We start from the raw sequence: 6377 nt of genomic DNA, 5'->3' as shown, positions 1-6377 counted from the left end.
GCGCCACAGTTTACCTATGTAGTCAATGAAAGACAGATTGATTAGTCAACTGCGGCAGATTGAGCTAAGTGCTGGGGTGGTGAAGGGCTGAAAAATAGTAGCCGTACTCTCTATATATCCACTGACCAGATTGTAGCCAGTATATCAAAACAGCTAACACCTGCATGTGCTGAAGTAATCCCAACTTTGCACTTCAAACTGTCTCTACTTGTCACAGTATACGTTGGCACCCTCTAGATCAGTGGTTCCCAACCTGGGGGAAATTTCCCCCTGGGGGGAAATTTGAAGCTTCCAGGGGGGAAATAATTACACTACCTACTAACTAAAACAAGCGGAAAATGTCCTCATAGTGCGTGCGGCAATTTGTTGTTAGCCATTCAATTGTGATATGATCATATCAGTTCTCAAAGACATGATATTCAAGGGGAGAATTGGAGTGTCATGCCCATTTCTGAGGCAGGCGAGTGGGCATAAGGGCTGGGCGGGGCATGAAGGGGGAAATCTGGATGGTTGAACTGGGTGCAAGGGGGAAATGACAGAAAAAAGGTTGGGAACCACTGCTCTAGTCTAGATTAACCTCTCCTCTAATGTGGAACAACGTGTGTACATACACAAGTCTTCCCTTTCACGAGATGAGGCATGAGAAAAACTGATGATGAATTAGTAGTTTAATTCAAGTATCTAGTATGAAACAGATAAATAGGAGCTAAAGTATTTCAGCACAATCTTAAATAAATTTAGATACAAAAGCCTTTGCAAAGGTTTGAGCAAGCGAGATGAGAGTACTGTTTAAGCAGAAAGCACCCCCAGCACCAGCAACCCCACCACACACCTTTCGTCAGTTCAGATAACACCTTTAAAAAAAAAAAAACGAATATCTACAGTAAAGAAAATACTAAGAAAATAAGAATATAAAGAAGTTTCTAAAGTGTAGTTATAAAAATAAATCATTGAAAAACGTTGCTCAGTATATAAAATGAAGTTAATTTCATCGTTCATGAATCAGTATCTTAGAAAGTAATGTTACAACGAAGACTTGGCGCAAGCTTTCCCTGAACCTATCAGCATGTATGAAACGCCCCCAGAGCAATAACTTTTCCGTGCATCGTGGGTAGTACAGTTAACATCAGAATAACAACCTAAGAGAGAGAGAGAGAGAGAGAGAGAGAGAGAGAGAGAGAGAGAGAGAGAGAGAGAATTGATCTTCAATTCCTCTATTTCAGAATATCTTTAAGGTTTGCTAACAATAAAAACGTTACTCTTCTTGGTATAGCTTAGTCAAATAGTTTGAAACGGCTCTCCCAAATACAAATGAAAGAAATATGAGAAACGTGCAGAAACGTAAGAATTATTAAATGGTTAGCGTTGGATAACCATATTTACAAGGCATAATTTTATGAGGGATTCTTTTCATTTCTTTCAAATCGGACGCGATCACATTTCGATAACATGGGGCAATTTTCTCACATAAAGTCATGAATTGTAATGTGGTCATCAAGAAAAAATAGTTAATCGTTTGAAATAAATTAATGAATTTGGGTCTTAAGGCTTGGCGCTGGGACCTGTGAGCCATTCAATGTCAGAATGGAGCTTTAGTTAAGAGGTTGGGCAGCAAGATGAAGAAATGAAGCCGGTACGGAGGCATGGTACAAAGTTAAAAATCGTGTAGCTCGGGAATGAAAGGAAGCTCCAAACACCAGCGCAAATTCTAGCTTTGCAATTAAACAAAATATGAAAACGAATATTGAATTATAAGTAACATGACATATACCATCATCACCCAGCGTACAATATTTTCAATTGCGCGCTCTTTCAAACCATCTGTCCTTTTGTTAATTCTACTTGTATTTACCTATCTAGTGGGATAAGAGTAAGGTGCCTTGGCAACTGTTTACTTTCTCCAAGCATTTGTCATTAATAAAGTCTAGGTCTAAAAAACACGTTTAAAGGTTTAAAAGGTTTAAAGGTCGCTCATGAATGGCAGAGGCAAGGGACAGTGACATTGCCCTAGCAGTCAGGACAATGCCCTAGAGGCTGACCATATATTATATGATCAGCGCCCAAGCGTTCTCTCCACCCAAGCTAGGACCAGGGACGGCCAGGCAGTGGCTGCTGATGACTCAGCAGATAGACCTATAGGCTCCCCCAAACCCCCCAACCTTAGCTCACAAGGATGGTAAGGTTGCAGACATTAATGGAGGCACTCGAACCCCCGACTGGCAAACACCAGGCGGAGACGTTACCAATCAACCTACAGTATATAATAAACCTATATATGCAAGACCGATTAGATCTTAATTACATAACTGACTCCCCTGGCGTTATAACTGGTAAGGTTGGTTCTCCAGTCGGGACATCTGATCATGCCTTGATTTCATTATTAGTGAAGACTGAGCAGCCTGTCCCTGATATATCATATTCTTGTAAAATTTATATGAAATCCCAAGCAGACTGGAATGAGATTTTACATGATCTTTTGTGCTTGAATTGGTCACAATTATATAAGTGTAGATCCTGTTGTCCCTTTGAATGAGAATCTAGTCAACATAATTGATAGGCGTATCCCTTCTCGTGTGCTAAGGTACCGAGTGAAGGACAAACCGTGGTTCAATAATGATTGTAGACGTGCTTTTTTGGAGAAGCAGGAGGCCTATCAACTTTGGAAGGGTAACAGATCAGATTTGACCTGGAACAACTATACTCAGCTTCGAGCTTTTGCTCAGAGAGTTTATGCCTCAACTGAAAAGGAGTACAATTTAACCATAAAAGAAACACTTTCTGGTACAACTCAGGAACATAAATGGTGGTCTACCCTTAAATCTGCACTCTTTGGTGTAGATGTAACAGTTCCTCCTTTACTTAAACCAGATGGCTCAGTCACTCACTGTCCAAAGGAAAAGGCAACCCTTTTGGCTGATGTTTTTGACAGTAAACAGAGTAATGAAAAACTTGAACTTCCTCATTCCTGTTTTCCTGAGGCTAAACTAACTAGTTTAGCTTTTCGATCTCGTGAGATTAAAGCTCTGTTGATGGACCTTGATGCTTATGGAGGTGTAGACCCAAATGGTATTTTTCCTTTGTTTTTTATAAAGACAGCAGATTTCTTAGCTCCAAAGTTATCTGTTATTTTGCGCAAGTTAGCAAGAAGAGGAGCTTTTAGCACTAGTTGGAGAATTGGTAATGTTACTCCTCTATGTAAATGTGTTTGTGGTAGCTCAAGTCCCACTGATTACCGCCCAATTTCCATAACTCCAATATTATCTAAAGTTTTTGAACGTCTTCTGGCAAAACGTCTTAATATGTTTGCTGAAGGTAATCATCTACTCCCTAGTTTGCAATTTGGTTTTCGTAAAGGCCTTGGAGCATGTGATGCCCTTCTTACAATCTCCAATGCTGGACAGAAATCCCTTGATTGTGGTCGGGAAGTTCGTATGATTGGCCTTGATTTTAGTGCTGCCTTTGACCGTGTTAATCATGAGGCCCTTGTTTTCAAACTGAAACAGTTGGGAGTGGGTGGGTCGTTTCTTAGCATTATTATTGATTTTTTAAGTAATAGATCTCAAAGAGTTGTTATTGATGGGCACCATAGTGATTATAGGAATGTGATATCTGGTGTTCCACAGGGTAGTGTTCTTGGCCCATTACTTTTCATACTATATACACATGACATGTGGTTTGGCCTAGAAAACAAGCTTGTTGCATATGCAGATGATGCTACTCTCTTTGCATCAATTCCATCCCCTGAATGTAGATCTAGGGTTGGTGAATCCCTTAATAGAGATTTAGCTAGAATTAGTGCATGGTGCAAATTATGGGGTATGAAGTTGAATCCTAACAAAACTCAAAGTATGATTATAAGTAGGTCAAGGACGGTGGTTCCTCAACATCCGGATCTCAGTATTGATAATGTTTCTTTAAATATGTATGACTCTTTCAAAATTTTAGGTGTGATTCTCGACAGTAAATTTACTTTTGAGAAACATATAAGGTCTGTGTCTTCTTCAATTTCACAAAAAATAGGCTTATTGAGAAAGTCTTTCAAGATTTTCGGTGATCAATCTATTCTGAAGAAGTGTTTTAATTCTTTCATTCTACCTTGTTTTGAGTATTGTTCTCCTGTCTGGTCTTCAGCTGCTGATTCTCATCTTAATTTGTTGGACAGAAACTTACGGTCTATTAAATTTCTTATTCCTGATCTAGATATTAATCTCTGGCACCGTCGTTCAATTAGTTCAATATGTATGTTGCATAAGATTTTTCACAACTCTGACCATCCTTTACATTCAGATCTCCCTGGACAATTCTATCCTGTTCATAATACTAGGCAGGCAGTTAATTTTAATAGCCAGGCCTTCTCCATCACGAGGCTCAATACTACGCAGTACTCTAGAAGTTTTATTCCAGCTGTTACCAAGTTGTGGAATGATCTTCCTAATCGGGTGGTTGAATCAGTAGAACTTCAAAAGTTCAAAGTTGGAGCAAATGCTTTTTTGTTGACCAGGCAGACATAGTCTTTTTATAGTTTATTTATGACATATTTGTTTTTGATGTTGTTGATAGTTTATTATATGACATGTCTGTTTTGACGTTGTTTCTTATTTTAGAATGATTTATTGTCAATTTGTTCTCTTCATTTATTTATATCCTTATTTCCTTTCCTCACTGAGCTATTTTTCCCTGTTGGAGCCCCTGGGCTTATAGCATCTTGCTTTTCCAACTAGGGTTGTAGCTTGGATAGTAATAATAATAATAATAATGACTGCTGTGGTCATTTTCTGCAGGGGAGAATGACAGGGTAGACTAGAATACAGTATCACTTAATTTTTTCCTCTCTCTGTCTCGGTTTCCACGTTTTTTCGGATACAATGTAGATATCAATCCCAATATACTATATATATTATTATTATTAATATTACTAGCCAAGCTACAACCCTAGTTGGAAAAGCAAGATGCTATAAGCCTAAGGGCTCCAACAGGGAAAAATAGCCCAGTGAGGAAAGGAAATAAAGAAATAAATGATAAGAATAAATTAACAATATATCATTCTTAAAACAGTAACAGCGTCAAAACAGATATGTCTTATATAAACTATTAACAACGTCAAAAACAGATATGTCATATATAAAATATAAAAAGACTCATGTCAGCCTGGTTAACATAAAAACATTTGCTCCAACTTTGAACTTTTGAAGTTCTACTGATTCAACTACCCGATTAGGAAGATCATTCCCCAACTTGGTAACAGCTGGAATAAAACTTCTAGAATACTGTGTAGTATTGAGCCTCATGATGGAGAAGGCCTTAGAATTAACTGCCTGCCTAGTATTACGAACAGGATAGAATTGTCCCGGGAGATAATAAAACAAGGTCATGATAATAAATCATAAAAATATGCATCATTCAACTACGATTTATCATTGTCAGTGTTGTGTTAATCTGCAAAATACAGTAATTATCACTCTCACACTGAATATCTTGGCTCAGAAAGCTGGACTCAAAATCGAGGGTATAAAGAACGTCTAAAAACATCTAATTCGCATACAAATATACATATTGTATTGGGAAAATGAAAGCTAAACAGTATCACGATTATCAATATTGTAAGGACACTTCTCAAGAATGTGAAGTTCAGCCCGTAAATTGGCTTTAAGATATTGGCTACAAATCAAATTTGTTCTTGGCTAAACCTAAAGCCCTTTCTAACTTTTATTGTAAAATAAGATTAAAATTATCATAATTTATCTAACAAAAATGTTCTGATCCTTTAATATTTTCAAAATGAATAATGCTAATTGAATTACTTCTGAGGCACAAGTCTTACTTTGGGAAGTCTAAAACGCCTAGGCCTAGTTAAGGGTAGGCTACATTAAACATTTAGAACTTTTATTGTAAAATAAGATTAAAATTATCATAATTTATCTAACAAAAATGTTCTGATCCTTTAATACTTTCAAAATGAATAATGCTAATTTAATTACTTCTATGGCACGAGTCTTAATTTGGGAAGTCTAGAACGCCTAGGCCTAGTTAAGGGTAGGCTACATTAAACACTTAGAATATGCTATACAATAACAGCCAATTAAAATAACCTACAAAAAAGATAATATATTTTTAGCCTAATATGCGCACTCACAAAAACATCTATTATCTTTTAAGACACACGACAAGCACTCACAGGGTGTAGCGGTTGTAGTTTGAGGATCTTATCAAGTTGGCATAACCAGTTTCCACATTTTCAATAGAGACCAATCGCATGCATTGCAGGTTGGACAAAGCTTTATCGTAGTACCAGCCACGAGTATCCTTTTTAAATTTCATTTAACTTGTAAACAAATATTAGTTCACACACTGCTTATAACACCTCACTAACAAATATA

General features: G+C 37.3%; 1 protein-coding gene across 1 annotated transcript in view; it reads right to left on the bottom strand.

The window, feature by feature from the left end:
- LOC137634240 (probable glutamate receptor) overlaps window positions 1–6377 on the bottom strand; it is a 142878-nt gene extending 136501 nt beyond the window's left edge. Inside the window, exon 1 of the mRNA XM_068366517.1 lies at window positions 6176–6377. The gene's annotated coding sequence lies outside the window, so the exon portion shown is untranslated. The remainder of the gene's footprint in view (window positions 1–6175) is intronic.

The sequence above is a fragment of the Palaemon carinicauda genome, chromosome 44 (genome assembly GCF_036898095.1).
Source record: "Palaemon carinicauda isolate YSFRI2023 chromosome 44, ASM3689809v2, whole genome shotgun sequence".
NCBI classification, from domain to species: Eukaryota; Metazoa; Arthropoda; class Malacostraca; order Decapoda; family Palaemonidae; genus Palaemon; species Palaemon carinicauda.
This window is presented reverse-complemented; position numbering and strand designations above follow the sequence as displayed.